We start from the raw sequence: 15,938 nt of genomic DNA on the forward strand, positions 1-15,938 counted from the left end.
AGCTCAGGTCATGATCTCATGGTTTTGTGAGTTTGAGCCCCCCATCCCCCATCAGGCTCTGCGCTGGGATTCTCTCTCTCTCTCTCTCTCTCTCTCTCTCTCTCTCTCTCTCTCTCCATCTCTGCCCCTCTCCTGCTCACACTGTCTCTGTCTCTCTCAAAATAAATACATTAAAAAAAAAAGAATTTTTGCTCTTCACTGGCTTCTGCCAGTTTTTTCAGGACCCCCTCCCTCTGCAGTATCCTCAGTATCTACCAGTTTCCCCTTGCCTATTTCAAGAATTATACAGCAGTTTACCAGAAAATCCCTCACAGTTTCATCAACTCTGGGAGGGGCCCACAGGGGCCCTCCTTTGCAGGTAGGTATAGGAGTATCTGTAAGGCCATTAACTCAGAAGGCTTTTGTTTACAGTTGTGTGGTCTCTTCCGAGTGGAAAAGCAATTGGGACAGAGGATCAGTAGAAGGAGTCCTCAAAGGAGGACAGAGGGGAGCAAAAGGAGTCACATCAGTGTTACAGTCTTTTGTTTTAGCCTTTTTCTCCATTAGCCTTTTGCAGTGAATCTTTCAATGAATTGGAAGGCTTCTGGAGGTTTTTCTTGCCAATTAACACAGTTATCCCATTCTGTTTAATTTGAGAACCTTTACTTTTAAGTGCACTTCTTAAATTGTCTTATCTACTTGGAATGTTCCCCGTCGTGGCCATTGTAATTCCAAATTGTTTTTAGTAAAATTTCGCCATTTCTACAGTTATGCACAGCTCCTGGCACCATAGTTTTTAGACATAAAGTAAGCAGGTGTGCCAGAAGGTGGCGTGCTTGGCTCTTTAGAATTTAAGGATCCTATTAGCTAAGCCCTGTTCACACAAAACCAGACAAACGTAGGCACTTCAACACACCAGCAGTAACCAAAAGATATTACTGGCAAAGAGAAGGCCCTGCACACCACCAGCGATTCCCAGCATGGACTAAACCAGTAGACTCCAGTAAATGGAGACTGTGGACTGGAAAAGGAGACAGGACTCCAACGTGTACTTGTGGACTGAACGAAGGGCTAAGGACTGCCGCTCTGTCGGAACCTCCCGTCAGTCTACACTACCCCACGACCCCTAGACTGGGAAACCAGTTAGATCAGTCGCTCGAACACACACACAGAAGCGGAGCTCAAGCCAAGACAGACTTACCAGTAGTCCTCAGAAGTGGCGAGAAAGGCAGTGAGCTCACAAGGCACCATGCCTGTTTCTCATTGTCCCCGAATGCCATCAGAAGTACACTTTGGATCCCCATGCTGCACCAAATCTCTTAAAAATACCCAATTCAACCTAGTAAATTTGAAGATCTAATTGGCTTCATTAAATGATTCATGAGTCAGGCAGCAGCCCATCTAGCAAGTACAGGGGAACTCCGCGGGAAGTTAAACAGGCAGAAAGGTTTTTAAATGCGGAAAGGGCATAAAAATCAAAGAAGAAAGGAACTTATTAGCGAGAAATGCATGATTTAGGCAAGGCTGCCCTCCTAAGGGGAAGAGGGAGGAGTGTACCAGTAAAGTTCCTGGTATTGACCAGGAAATTCCATGTTGCCGGTTACAATGTTAAAGGTTACATTTCTGGGAGGTTGAAACCGCAGTTAGGTTAGGTGGTAAGTCCTGTCTTACTGACTTGGGGCCTTAACCCAAGTGATGCCATTTTGGGCCTGTTTTGTTTTTGTTTTGTTTTGTTTTTTTAATATACTATTGCCGGGTGAACTGGGGAGACCCGGGGTCCTGGGGCCTCCTCAATCCAGCCAGAACCTGAAGGAGTTGCCAAAGGTTCTTGGTCTTGCCAGGAGAAGGAATTCAAGAACAGACATGTAGCACAACAGATGAGTAACAGAAGCAAAAAGTACACTCCTGGAGATATGAGAGCAGCCGAACTTGAGCTCAAGAGTAAGAGCGCCAGTGAGAGTGCTAGTGACAGAGGGACAGTGACAGCGGGAGGGGAGTGAGAGCCAGAGCCAGGTGAACTGCCACACCCTGGGGGTTGGGTTTCTCTCTTTCATTGACAGTTATTGACTAGGGGGGCGGAATATTTACTGTTTGGTCCAGAAGCAGGGTTTCCTTTTTTTTTTTTTTTTTCCCCTCAATTTTCCCATCCTGGCTCCCACCATCTTGGGCCTATCTGGTTTGATCCGGCTTCTTGTGGACTGCCGCTGCCAGGACAGGCCTCTGACCTCCCTGATAGCTGGCCAGCACTTCCTCTTTGCTGACCTCCAGGTGTCCTGTTAGAACTTAACTACCTGCCTACTCTAACGATACCGAAACCAGACAAATGATCCAGGATGTTGAACTGGTCCGGGCTTGCTGACCAGCTCCTCAAAAATCAACCCTGGTGGAATTATAGAAGGAAGGAAGAAACATGCCTTACAGGAATTATAAAAGACTTCTAACCCTCCATAGAGACTGAAGGCGTTTTTGAACTGGTGTGTGTGGAAGGCTGACGTTCAGAGGTAGCAGTGAGACATTATGGAGAAAAGCATTTAAGTTCTGTTCTTGCATCTCACTCCCATAGCACCGGCTCTACCATTTCTTATCCCTTCAAGAAAGAAATGATCAGTGGCACATATTCAATTTGCCAATGTGGCAGGGGCAGTTTGAGATCTGGGACCCTACATAAGGTTTGTTGAGGAAAATAGTAGATGAAAACAGGGGTAGGCAAACCTGATGATCCCTGGGTTTTCTTTTTCCAGAGTCTCCTCCTCCAAACCTCCAGAGCTGATGATTGTCATGGCTTCCCGCCCGCCCCCCTCCCCCACCGTGCTGCTTACCAATAAGCATAAAAACGATGCACTAAATAGATTTTTCCCGGACAGACTATAAAACAATAGTAGTGAAAATGACTTTATTGTACATGCTGCTCTACACTCGGGGACTCATCCTTCATTCTACCAAGACCATCAAAGACTGAAGCCTATCTCTACCCAGTTCCCCTCATCACCCTGTGGATTCTTCCCCACAAGTCTCCTCCTTCCTGGGGCCCCTCATTTCTTCCTCTCCACTGGGGTGTCTGCCTAGCCCTCCCTGCGGCTTGTCTCAATTTGGGAATTTCGTTTCTTGATCCCCACTCCATAGTGAGACGTGGTCCAATGGTCTGCCCAAGTCCAGCATGTGTATCAGTGACCAGATGACTCTATGGATTCCAGGGACCACCAGAAGGAAGAGTAAAAGTAACACTGGCTCTAGACCCAAAGATGCAAAAACGTCAGAGACAGACCCGTCAGACACACCCGCACGTGAAGGACATACCTTCTCCCAAGTCCCTGTTCACACAAATTCCTCAATGTCTTCTGCCCCGGAAATAACCCACTTTCCTCCCCTAATGGGGCAGCTGTTCCCTGAAGGTCAGAACCCCAGAGGGACCTAACTTGCCTGAGCAACAGACAGACAGTTCAAAGTAAAACTGCTGAACACACTGCACTGGCTGGGAATTGAACCCAGGCCTCCACCACTGAACCACCAATGCTCCCCCAAGATGTGCTGTACTAGGTCAAATCAGAAGGAGTCACCGGAAGGACTTGGAAAAAGCAATGGTAAACTAGATTTTCGCAGTACTCACTGTGGGCAACATTGTCAAAAAACAAAAAAGACACCCAGAGCAAAGGCTTGCATAGGAGATTTAATGTCCGGCAATGCTGTGAAGTTTTGGCTTCATGGCCAAATCCAAATATAGGATTTGGAAAAGTCTAATTCTGAAGTCGGCTCTTTACAAGTTGATAACAGAACTCTGTAGAAAAACATCAGAGATTCATGTTGTTTCTGGTCTCTGGTCCATATCTGCCGTGGACCCATGGAAAGTTGATTTTCACTGGCTGACACATTCTCTTTGCCCACCCATTGCTTGGTGCCTCCCAGACCCTTTCTTCCAAACTTTGAGATGAATACCAGTTCTCTACCCCAAATAGGTGGTCAGGACCCAGTGACGGTTCAGGAGGCTGGACTGGTGTGTCTAACTTACTCCAGAAGATCTGGGCGATAACTGAGGTTCTCTCCCTCTATGTCTCTTTTGAGTCCCTGGAAAAGGCCAAGGATTGAATCCTGCTTTTACATTTTTCTGCCTGACACAGACCTCTATTGAAGCAAAAAAAAAAAAAAAAGAAAGAAAAGAAAAATCCTCCTAGATTTGCTCCCTTCATCACATGTTCTGATCTGGCCACCCGGAAAGGTTGGTTCAAGGGGAAAAAAAAAAAAAAAAAAAAGAGAGAGAGTAAATTACGGGTACTTACAGATGCCAGGATATTACCCCTCTATCTAATTTAAAACTTTCTTTGCTTTTTACCCTTGTCTGATATTCATGTTTCACTCTTTTATCCTTTTGTTTATAATTAGCCTGGCATAGATTTTTCATACTCTTAATATTTAACCCTTTTCTAATATACTGCTATATCTGGAAGTTATTTTTTTTATCCAATCTGAGAAAATTGGATCCATTATAATCCGCAGTAATTGGTGTTGTATTGGGGATTCCTGTCATAGTATTACTTCCACCACCTCAGTGTGTGGTTTCTGTTTTGCTTTTTAATTTAATTTTTTAATTTAAAATATTTATTTATTTATCCATCTATCTATCTATCTTTTTTCTTTTCTTTTCTTTTCTTTTCTTTTCTTTTTTTTTTTGAGAGACAGCGTGAACAAGGAAGGGTCAGACAGAGAGAGAGACAGTGTATCCCAAGCAGGCTTCACACTTAGTGTGGAGGGTGTGGGTGGGATTTAAAATAATTTTAAATGTAGATTGGTTCACTTAAAATCTATTCCATCCTCCTAGCTGAAGAGGTTGAAAAACTGAAAAAATTGCATTTCTCAGATTCCCTTGCAGGTTGGGTTCAGGATAGAAATTAGATGCACTCAAGAGAGTTGGCAGAAGTGAGGAGAGGCAACCTTCTCACTGCTGTTGCTGATGGTAAGTAAGTCAATAGGGTTATGGAACCATGAGTGTTTAGAGACACTTTTGGTTGACAGTCACATTCTGGATTGTAGTCACTAGTTGAGTAGGTGTGAAAGGTGGTGGTATTGGCAGGGTTGAAGCTTCCTGATTCCAGTTAAGAAGGAAAGCCACAGTTTTCTATATACCAATGCTTCTACTACTTCTTGCGCCCAGGGGTTGCAGGGAGGAGATAAGGACAAGGGAGGAAAGCACCTGAGCAGAGCAGAAAAATATTCTCAATGTGTATAAATAAAAAATGTGGAGGGGCGCCTGGGTGGCTCAGTAGGTTAAGCGTCTGACTTCAGCTCACGTCATGATCTCATGGTTTGTGGGTTCGAGCCCATGGTTTGTGGGCTCTGTGCTGACAGCTCAGAGCCTGGAGCCTGCTTCAGATTCCGTGTCACTCTCTCTCTGCTCTTCCCCCGCTTGCGCTGTGTGTCTCTCTCTCAAAAATAAAAAACAGGTCTCTGGGAGCAGGTTTCTGGGAGGTCATATTGTTGACTGGGTACACCATGATTCCCTAGTGTTTAGTATTCCCTAGCCTACTATGTTCAGGAGATGAATCTGAGAAGACTCCTAAGTTTAAAAGTCAAACTTCAATAGCTAAAGCTCCTAGGATTATAGTATAGTACAGTATCTTAAATATAGTATAGTAGAGTAAGTATAATATAATATAGTTGATATGATATGATATGAATGATATAATATAATATAACATAATATAATATATTAACAATCCTGGGATAGGAGAGATTTCTCAGAGAACAAAATTGGCTTAACCATAAAAGAAAAACTATAGACAAATTAGATTTCATTAAAAAACTTATGCTCATAAAAAAACTATAAAAAGTGAAAAGGAAAGGCATACCGGGAGAAGCTTTTTGAAATACATGTATCTAACAAGTGACTCAAATTCTGAATATAAAAAATGCTTAGAAGCCAATAGTAAAAAGTCAAGTCATCAATCAAAGGAATCAAGGCTCAGGGTGCCAGGTTGGCTTAGTCGGAAGACCATATGACTCTTGATCTGAGGGTCATGGGTTTGAGCCCCACAGGGAGCACAGAGATCACTTTTAAAAAATAAAAATTTAAATTTTTTTTAAAAAAGGAATCAGGGCTCTTTGGAGAAATGGCTGATTTTGGCACTGGGGCAGGAAATACACAGGGAGACCCTAGAGCGTTTTGCAATACCATAAAATAAGAAAGTACCAGAGAAAAAAACAAACTCCACAATGATGGGGGTATGCCAAAGGAAAAACAGAAATCAACTGAAAATGCTCACAGTGGCTGAAACTGAAACAATCTGGGCAACAAAATGAATAAAATAGTATTGGATTATAACCCCAAAATATAACATAAATATCGACATGTCCATACTGATATAAGTAAATAAATGAATAGGGAAAACAGACAAATGTCCCATGCAGAAGTATCCCAAATTAATGGAGATACTCCACCCTCCTTAAAAGTGTGGGCTACTCGCAGTGACTTCCTTCATCTCATGGGCAAAAACAGTGATTTTACAGTGGAGAAGCCTAATAAACACTTCCTCAGCCAACGAATCAAGATTAACATCAACAGTGGTAAGTCATGGTAACAGTACATACTATTAAGAAACAAACCTCAACCGAGTAAATTTGAAGGTTGAATTAGTCTTTTTAAGTGATTCATGAATCACGAAGCATCCCAACCAGCAATCAGAGGGGAGCTCTGCTGGGCTAAACCAAAGGAGATTTTTAAAGGCAAAGAGAAGACAGAGAGAATGAAAGAATGGAAGGAAGGAAGGAAGGGAGGGAGGGAGGGAGGGAGGGAGGGAGGGAGGAAGGAAGGAAGGAAGGAAGGAAGGAAGGAAGGAAGGGAGGGAGGAAGGAAGGGAGGGAGGGAGGAAGGAAGAGGGAAGAAAGGGGGGAGGAAGGAAAGAAGGAACTTATTAGCAAGGAATGTATTATTTAGGCAAGGTTGCCCTCCTAAGGTGAGAGGAAGGGGTCTATCAGTAAAGTTCCCAGTATTGACCAAGAAATTCCATGCTGACTGGTTAAAGGTTATGTTTCTGGAGAGTTAAAACGGTAGGTAGGTTTTGGTTTACTGACTTGGGGCCTTAACCTCAACGATGCCATTTCGGGCCTGTGGTTTTCTTTTTAACAATACCCATTATACAAAGTGATAAGAATGGTACTTTACCTCCCCAAACCCCTAACCCCAGTTTGATCATGAGAAAAACATCAGACAAATCCCAGTTGAGAGACATTCTGCAAAGTATGTGACCTGTACTCCTAAGGATTTTCAAGGTCATCAGTAACAAGAGAAGTCTGAGAAATTGCTAGTCAAGAGGAGCATGAGGAGACATAAACTGAAGGCACTGGGATACTCTGGGTGGAATCCTGGAACAGGAATACGTCATTATGGGGGCCCCTGAATCAAGATATATTCTTAAAAATATGTCATGACAAAATTGGTCTTACACTGGGAAAACAGTTGATTCTCACTGGAAAATAAATTAAGGGGCACCTGGGTGGCTCAGTCGGTTAAGGGTCTGACTCTTGATTTCGGCTCAGGTCATGATCTCACAGTTCGTGGGATGGAGCCCCACGCTGCCGGGGAGCCTGTTTGGGATTCTCTCTCTCCCTCTCTCTGCCCCGCCCCTGCTCCTGTGCATGCATTCTCTCACTCTCTCACCAAATGAATAAACATTTTAAAAATGTTTTGTAAAAAAACAAAACAAACAAACAAACAAAAACAAAACAAAGGGAAAAGGTCATTATGTAAAAATCAAGGAAATCTGAATAAAACATGAACTTTAGTTAACACTAATATTGGGGCGCCTGGCCTAGGTGGCTCAGTCGGTTGAGCGTCTGACTTCAGCTCAGGTCGTGAATTCGAGCCCCGCGTCACGCTCTGGTGCTGACAGCTCAGAGCCTGGAGCCTGCTTCAGATTCTGTGTCTCCCTCTCTCTCTGCCCCTAACCCACTTGCATTCTATCTCTGTCTTTCTCAAAAATAAATAAACATTAAAAAAACCCCAATAATGTATTCATTCAATTATGACAAATGAACCATTCTAATGTAAGATGATAATTATAGGGGAAACTGAATGCAAGGTATATGGGAACTTTCTATACTATAATCTCAACTTTTTATAAATCTAAACCTAGTCTAACATAAAAAGTTAATGTAAAAAGTAAAGAAAAAAAAAAGTCAAGCCAATTAAAAGTAGATAAAACACTTGAAATCTCTTCACAAAAGATTTCTTTAGGACCAAAAGGCATAAGAAAGAATTCTCAACACCATTACTCATTAGAAACACAAATTTAAAATACTGTGATATACCATTACATACCTCTCAGAATGGCTAAAATTTAAGAGACAAAGAACACTCATGCTGACAAAAATGTGTAGCAACTTTATCTCTTGTTGCTGGTGAAAGAGTAAAGTAGTACAACCATTCTGGAAAACTGATAGCTGCTTCTTCTTCGTTTTGTTTGTTTGTTTGTTTGTTTGTTTGTTTGTTTGTTTTAACGGTTATTTATTTTTGAGAAACAGAGAGACAGAGCACGAGAGGGGGAGGGACGGAGAGGGAGACCCAGAGCTGCATGCAGGCTCCAGCTGTCAGCACAGAGCCCGACACGGGGCTCGAACCTAGGAACCCGTGAGATCATGACCTGAGTCGAAGTCAGAGGCCCAACCGACTGAGTCACCCAGGCACCCCGAAAACGGATAGCTTCTAATAAAGTTAAATATACAAATACCTTATGGCCTAGCAATTCTATTCCTAGGTTTATACCCACACAAAATGAACGTACAAGTGCACAAAAAGATTCCTGCAAGAATATTCATGGCAGCCTTATTCACATTATGCAAAACTGAAAATAGCCCAATTGTCCATCAACTATAGTGATCAACACATTGGAATAACACTCACTGATAATACCAAAATGATCTACTGATACACACAACAAAGTGGATACATCTCAAAAATATTATGTTGCGTGGGAAAAAAAGCCAAACACAAAAAGTATATTCATTTACGGGAATTTCAAAAGGAGGCAAAATTAATCTATGGAGATAGAAATCAGAATGGTGATTGCTTCAGTGAAGGTAGGGTGAGGATTAACTGTGTTAAAAAACAAAATTCAACCAAGTAGATTTGAAGATTTAATGAGCTTTATTAAGCCATTCATGAATCAGGCAGCGTCCCATGTGGCCAGAAGAGAGATGTCCCAAGGAGTTGTACCAAATGGAAGGTTTTTTTTGGGGGGGGGGGGCAGTTGGGGGCAAGGAAGTTAATTAGCCAAAGACAAGAAAGTTATTGAGTATTTTCAAGGACTCCAACAGAGAATACTACAACTTTATCAGCAATATTTTTCCATCCCTCTAGGGATAGAGGCCAAGCTATTAATTCAGGTACCTCAGGAGTATGGTTTGTTCTGGCACAAATCAATAGTCAGGTTTGTAGAATCAGATGTTTTTTTCCAAGCAAAGGGCAATGGTATGGTATGGTAAGACTTGACCATCAGCAATGAGGGTCACGAGAAAAAATGTGTTAACCCAGGGGCTAAAATTTATTCGTAACAGCAGAGGCCCCTGTAAAAAGAACTTAGATAAAGACAATTAGATATTTTGGCCTAGTGTATGAGTTTCAGGCAAGAAGGAAGACATTCAGTCCATATGGCAAATAACCTACGAAATCAGCGAGTTCTTCCATATTATAGGGTTTTACCAGCAGCGAAGGAGTCTTACTGTGTGTAATATAGCGAAAAGCATTAGGATACTTATTAGGACAAATACCAGCCCAAATACCTCAATCCAACACTCCTTCATGATTAATTCCCCAAAGAATCTGAAGGATGTTAAGTTAAAATGCCAAATATAAGCCCATTTGTGGAATTCTTTATTTCATGCAAAGAGGTCCACGAGAAGGAGTATCAGGACACAGGTTACAAATGCTGTCATATTACTTCATAGAAAAATACATAAGGGAGCTTCCCTAACCAGATGATTACAAAAAGTGTTATAAAGAAAATAACAAGTTATTGGTTTAAAAAAACAACAACACAGTACCAGTCAATTGTGCCTCTTGGGGGCCCTAAAAATATTTCCCCTCCCATATTGCTTCATGAGATTTGTAAGTTTATCAACTGCCCGGTGGGTCAGCTGATGAGTCACTTCTTCCCCACCCCCTCCCCCCGCCCCCTTATGTTCATTTATTTATTTTGAGAGAGAGGGAATCCCTCAAGCAGGATCCGAATTGTCAGCAGGGAACTCGATTCAGGGTTCAAACTCAGGAACTGTGAGGTCATGACCTGAGCCTAAATCAAGAGTCAGCTGAGCCCGACTAAGCCACCCAGGTGCCCCTGAGGAGTCATTTCCATCAGGGATCTTTCCGTGGACCGTGACCAGACAGGATTCCTATTTGGGCCATACCATAAATCAGTCAGTGGACTGAAACTACAACCACTGGCAGCTCTAAGGTTTTTTCTTTGTGGGATACCCTGGATTGAACATCCTTAAAAAGGAGTTTTAGATTTCCTTTCGGGAGATCATTTATGTTACCTATGAGGGCCTTGGTTTTGATAGATTTTAAGGCAATGGTCCTTGGTGCTCTACCAGCCAAAAATTTGTCTTTAGCTCCTCCTGAATCTAATTTGTACATATGTATGTATGTATGTATGTATGTATGTATGTATGTACGTACGTATGTATGTATGTATGTATGTTATGTCTGTAAGGGAGAGTGAGCGTGAGTCGGGGAGAGGCAGAGAGAGAAGGAGAGAGAGAATCCCAAGCAGGCTCTGCGGAACCAGACACCGGGGGATGGGGCTCAATCTCACTGGACCCTGAGATCCTGACTTGAGCTGAAATCAAGAGTCCGATGCTTAACCAACTGAGCCACCTAGGCACCCCTTCCTGAGTCTAATTTTGAATGTCCAGGAACCTTAATAATGGCCAAGGTGGATGCAAGTTTGTCAAAAATATCAAAAAGTCTTAGACACCGGACTGTATAGGATCACAGAACATGAATCAATAGTTAATTATGTATTGGACCACAACGACAATAAACGATTTTAAAGGCAAATACCAGGACATTACATAGCTGAGCAAACCCCATAAGAGACCTGATAAAGCACTGAAAATTATTTTGATAAAACACAAAATCTTTGCTTTCCTTTTTTAACCTCCTCTCAGGTGCAGAACGATAGTACAGGAAAACTTTGTCGTTTTAACAGAGGAAAAAATATTAATATTTGGTTTGATATAAGTAAATTACAATATGAGATCCATTAATTAAAAAAAATTTTTTTACCATGTATTTGTTTTTGAGAGACAGAGCACGAGCAGGGGAGAGGCAGAGACAGAGGGAGACACAGAATCTGAAGCAGGCTCCAGGCTCCAAGCTGTCAGCACAGAGCCCGACACGGGGCTCAAACTCACAACCATAAGATCATGACCTGAGCCGAGGTCAACCACTTAACTGACTGAGCCACCCAGGCACTCCTAGATCCGTTAATTTTATATGTTCATCCTGACATTGTTCTGCTAGACTGGGAATGACAGAACAGGCAGGGCCAATAGGATTCCATATTGCTGAAGAAGGTTGCTCTAGGTTGAGTAGGCAGAATAAAGATTTAAAAGATGGGACAAGTTCTAAACTGAGGGCAGATGGTATAAATATCAAAGAAGCCATCACCAGAATCCCAGCCTTGCAAGTAGTTATAAAACATGGGGAAGTTTTTGGGGCACCTGGGTGGCTCAGTCGGTTGGGCATCTGACCTCGGCTCAGGTCATGATCTCACAGTTCGTGGGTTCGAGCCCCGCATGGGGCTCTTGTGCTGACAGCTCAGAGCCTGGAGCCTGTTTCGGATTCTGTGTCTCCCTCTCTCTCTGCCCCTCCCCTGTTCACCCTCCGTCTCTGTCTCAAGAATAAATAAACATTAAAAAAACAAAAAAACATGGGGAAGTTGTTTCAACAAAGCTTGCCACCTGGCTATGAATCTTAAAAGACAAGGCAACAAAGGATGAGCCCATCAAAGAGTGATTGCAGCCTGGCCTTGAGGAGTCACCGCTGTGTGTGCAGAGGACAGAAAGGATGATTGTTCTTGTACTGGCATTTCAGCTGGCCACACAGACCCTTTGTTGCTCAATTTACTGTGGTATATAAGCAGTGGCTCTCAAACATGTTGGATCATTTCACAGCAAGAAATATACTGTGTAGTGTGTCTCAGCACATACTTACACACATAAAACCATATAACTAACTCAAGTATAAGTTTAATAAATGGACAAGTATTGCCTATTTTCAGTATATGCCATGTAGGTACTCTAATTTTTACTTTTTTAATGAAAATTTTATTTTTAATTTATATATAGATAATAACTACATCTATAATAAAATATGTATCGTCCATTCATCTGTATAAACAGATATGGATAACATTTGTATTTTCTACTTAAATAAGTGTTCATCATAATTCATTGATGGTCTGTGACCACAGGTTGAGAAACCCGAAGTTACAATAAATCCTTCCACAGTAGGAGAAAGATCTTATGGAAGTTCACTGATTCTTCTCTTCCGAAGGCACACCTGCTGGCTTGTCTGCATTCTCTCAGCATCCACGCATGCAGTTTATGCAGAGTTAACATATGCTTAGTATTCTAAGTATTCTCATTGGTTCATTTGTATTTTAACTCCCTTTCCAATCTAATTTTTAATCATTTGTTTTTTTAATTTTTTAATATTTATTTATTTTTGAGAGAGAGAGAGAGAGAGGGAGGGAGGGAGGGAGAGGGAGCTGGGGAGGGTCAGAGACAGAGGGAGGCACAGAATTCGAAGCAGATTCCAGGCTCTGAGCTGTCAGCACAGAGCCCAAGGTGGGGCTCAAACTCACCAACTGTGAGATCATGACCTGAGTCAAAGTGGGATGCTCAACCAACTGAGCCACCCAGGTGCCCCCTCTTTAACCATTTGTAATTTTTGCTTTTCAGTGACTATTAGGAAGCAGGCAATTGTGAACTGTCTATCATAAATTAGCATCCTGTTGTATATTAGCAAGCTTATAAATACATTTCAAAATTTTTAGAGACATACTCTTTCTCATAATAATTTTTTGGTACAAATGGAAATGCCAAAAGTAGATAAACTAAGCTTAGCATTTAATATTTATCTATTTTGGAAATAATTTAGATATTCAATGAGTGTCCATTATTTAGTTTATCTTAGTATAAACTTTGATCTTCTATTTATTTAAACTAAAACATTTATTTAAAAATTTTTAAGTTTTTATTTATTTCTTTTGCGGGGCGGCGGGGGGGGGGGGGGGGGGCGGCGAGAGCAGGGGAAGTTCAGAGAGAGAGGGAAAGAATCCAAAGCAGTCTCCATGTTATCAGGCTGTCAGTACAGAGCCTGACTGAACCGGAACCAAGAGTCCAAACGTTAACCGACTGAGCCACCTAGGCACCCCTAAATTACTTGTTTTTAACAATTATACTTGGATAAGACATTAAACAGCTAATCATCATTTTAAGTTATTTCTTTTGTTGATGAATTTTGTAACATAGAGATAACATGAGCTTATTTGATTAGTAAACTCAGGTAGAAAAGGCAGTTTATCTGCATTCTATTTAATGTTGATAACTCTGAAGATATTCTTGTTTTTATTAAACCAACAAACTTGAATTCGTTTTTATTTATCAAAGATTATCCTAGACTATATGAACTTGGGTTACTTTTTAGTCTATTTCTGAGAACTTTAGGAATACTTAATAGATATAAGTACTTGATATTCCTCAAGCCAATTAAGTAGAATTCTTTTACAAATTAATTTTGGCAATATCATCCCAAGACAGTAAAATACCATATCTATAACATGCATACACACACACACACACAGCTCTTACAGCTTTCTTTCCTTCTTTCTTTCTTTCTTTCTTTCTTTCTTTCTTTCTTTCTTTCTTTCTTTCTTTCTTTCTTTCTTTCTTTTTTTTTTTTTTTTAAACTTCAGCCATGTCTCAGGTAGGAAACCCAAAAGAATAGCTGGACCCAGGGGTGCCTGGGTGGCTCAGTCAGCTAAGCCTCTGATTTTGGCTCTGGTCATGATCTCATGGTTTGTGAGTTCAAGCCCCATGTTGGGCTCTAAGATGACAGCTCAGAGCCTGGAGCCTGCTTCAGATGCTGTGTCTCCCTCTCTCTCTGCCCCTCCGCCCCCCTTGTTCCTGCTCTGTCTCTCGCTCTCAAAAATACATAAACACTAAAAAAAAAAGAATGGCTGGATCCAAATTATGTTTCCAGCAGATGGACTAACTTAAGGCTACTTGCTCAGATGACGAAGCTTTTATTAAAAATGTATTATTATCATTATTATTATTTGCATGAATCCAAATTATGTTTCCATAATTTTAAGGTTACCTGCTCAGATGGCCAGTCTTTCATTAAAAATGTATTATTATTATCATTATTTTTGCATGGATGAGCAATCTTTTATTTAAAAATTGTTGTTGTTGTTGTTATTATTATTATTATTATTATTATTATTATTATTATTATTTGCATGCTATCAGGATCCTTTTAGAGCTGTTTTGGACTTATTTTGTCCTTTGCATACTAATCAAAGAATGCATTCCACTGTCTCAGAGAGGTTTGGAATCCTCTTTTTTAAGGGTGCCCCTTAAGGTGGACTTAACTAAAACAGAGGTTCCCCAGAATGGCTACTGCAATTTTAATTTATTTTTTTTCAACGTTTATTTATTTTTTTTGGGACAGAGAGAGACAGAGCATGAACGGGGGAGGGGCAGAGAGAGAGGGAGACACAGAATCGGAAACAGGCTCCAGGCTCTGAGCCATCAGCCCAGAGACCGACGCGGGGCTCGAACTCACGGACCGCGAGATCGTGACCTGGCAGAAGTCGGACGCTTAACCGACTGTGCCACCCAGGCGCCCCTGAATTTAAACAACACTTGTCCTAAAACAACCAGCAATCACAATCCCCACCTACACACACACACACACACACACACACACACACACACACACACACCCTATGAAACAAAAGAGTACTCATCAATAGTGAAACCCCTCCCTCCAGTGGCATGATGGGCATCTCCTCTCTCTCTGGGCACCCACCCGCCTGATCCCAGAGAAAGGCAACGACCTCAACCAAAAGGAAGGAGGGAGGTCGGTACCTAAGAGGACTCACGGTGCGAGTAGAAGGCTGTCCGTATGTATACAAGCTAGGAGCGGTGAGCACTAGTCTCCTGTAGAGACCGCACCCAATTCCAGGAGACACCGGTCCTGCCTTGCTGAAATCACCTCAGGTCCTGCTTCTGACAACAGGCTGTCGGCCTAAAATTGTCACAAGGCAATAATTAAGCAAGACCATTTATTTGGGATCAAAGAATCGCAGTTCAGCATACACAGATGTGAAGAGCAACCCAAATAGTTGTTTAACGAGAACTTTCGATTGGTGTTAATGGCAGAAAGCGAATCTGGACTGAGTGTAATTGATTGCTAAGGCTATCACTAAGCAAAGTCTCTGACTGTAGCAAGTTACAGGTTTTGCGGCTCAGTCCTTGTAATATTTGGTGTTTGGCACAATTCAAAAGTTCCCAGTTCTACCCGGTGGAGACGTGCCTGCACAAAGCCCATCTCCTTAATGGCTTCCTGGCTCCATTTTAAAACCCTTTCATGCAAGTGACCCCATTTCATTCCACCTTTCAGATTCTTTTTTTTAACAACAGGAAAAGAGGTCTAACTTTCGGGACTGATGTAAGTTTTTCGTAATTTCGGCCAGATACCAGTTACATTTAGCAAAACTCACTGGGTGGTGCACTTAACATTTGTGAACTCTATGTTCAATCATTCACTGTTCGAAAAAAAATGTTATCAAGTGAAGATGTTATTTTATTTGTTAGGTTTTATTTAAAGTATCCGTTGGAGTTCGAACTCTCATTTCATCTCGTTTCTTAGCTCGTCTAAAAAGGCCCCAGTGGCGCTTGAA

The 15,938-nt window shown here is 41.7% G+C and overlaps 1 long non-coding RNA gene across 3 annotated transcripts in view; it reads right to left on the reverse strand.

Moving 5' to 3' along the window:
• LOC147578321 (uncharacterized) overlaps positions 1 to 15,938 on the reverse strand; it is a 49,046-nt gene that overhangs the window by 32,715 nt on the left and 393 nt on the right. For 2 of the 3 annotated variants that reach the window (XR_015255074.1, XR_015255077.1), the window contains exon 2: positions 15,124 to 15,283. This is a non-coding gene — a long non-coding RNA (uncharacterized LOC147578321). The remainder of the gene's footprint in view (positions 1 to 15,123; positions 15,284 to 15,938) is intronic. The other variant, XR_015255075.1, reaches the window with a different exon arrangement.

Source organism: Puma concolor, chromosome C1 (genome assembly GCF_028749965.1).
Source record: "Puma concolor isolate L17-30 chromosome C1, mPumCon1.1.hap2, whole genome shotgun sequence".
Lineage (NCBI taxonomy): Eukaryota > Metazoa > Chordata > Mammalia > Carnivora > Felidae > Puma > Puma concolor.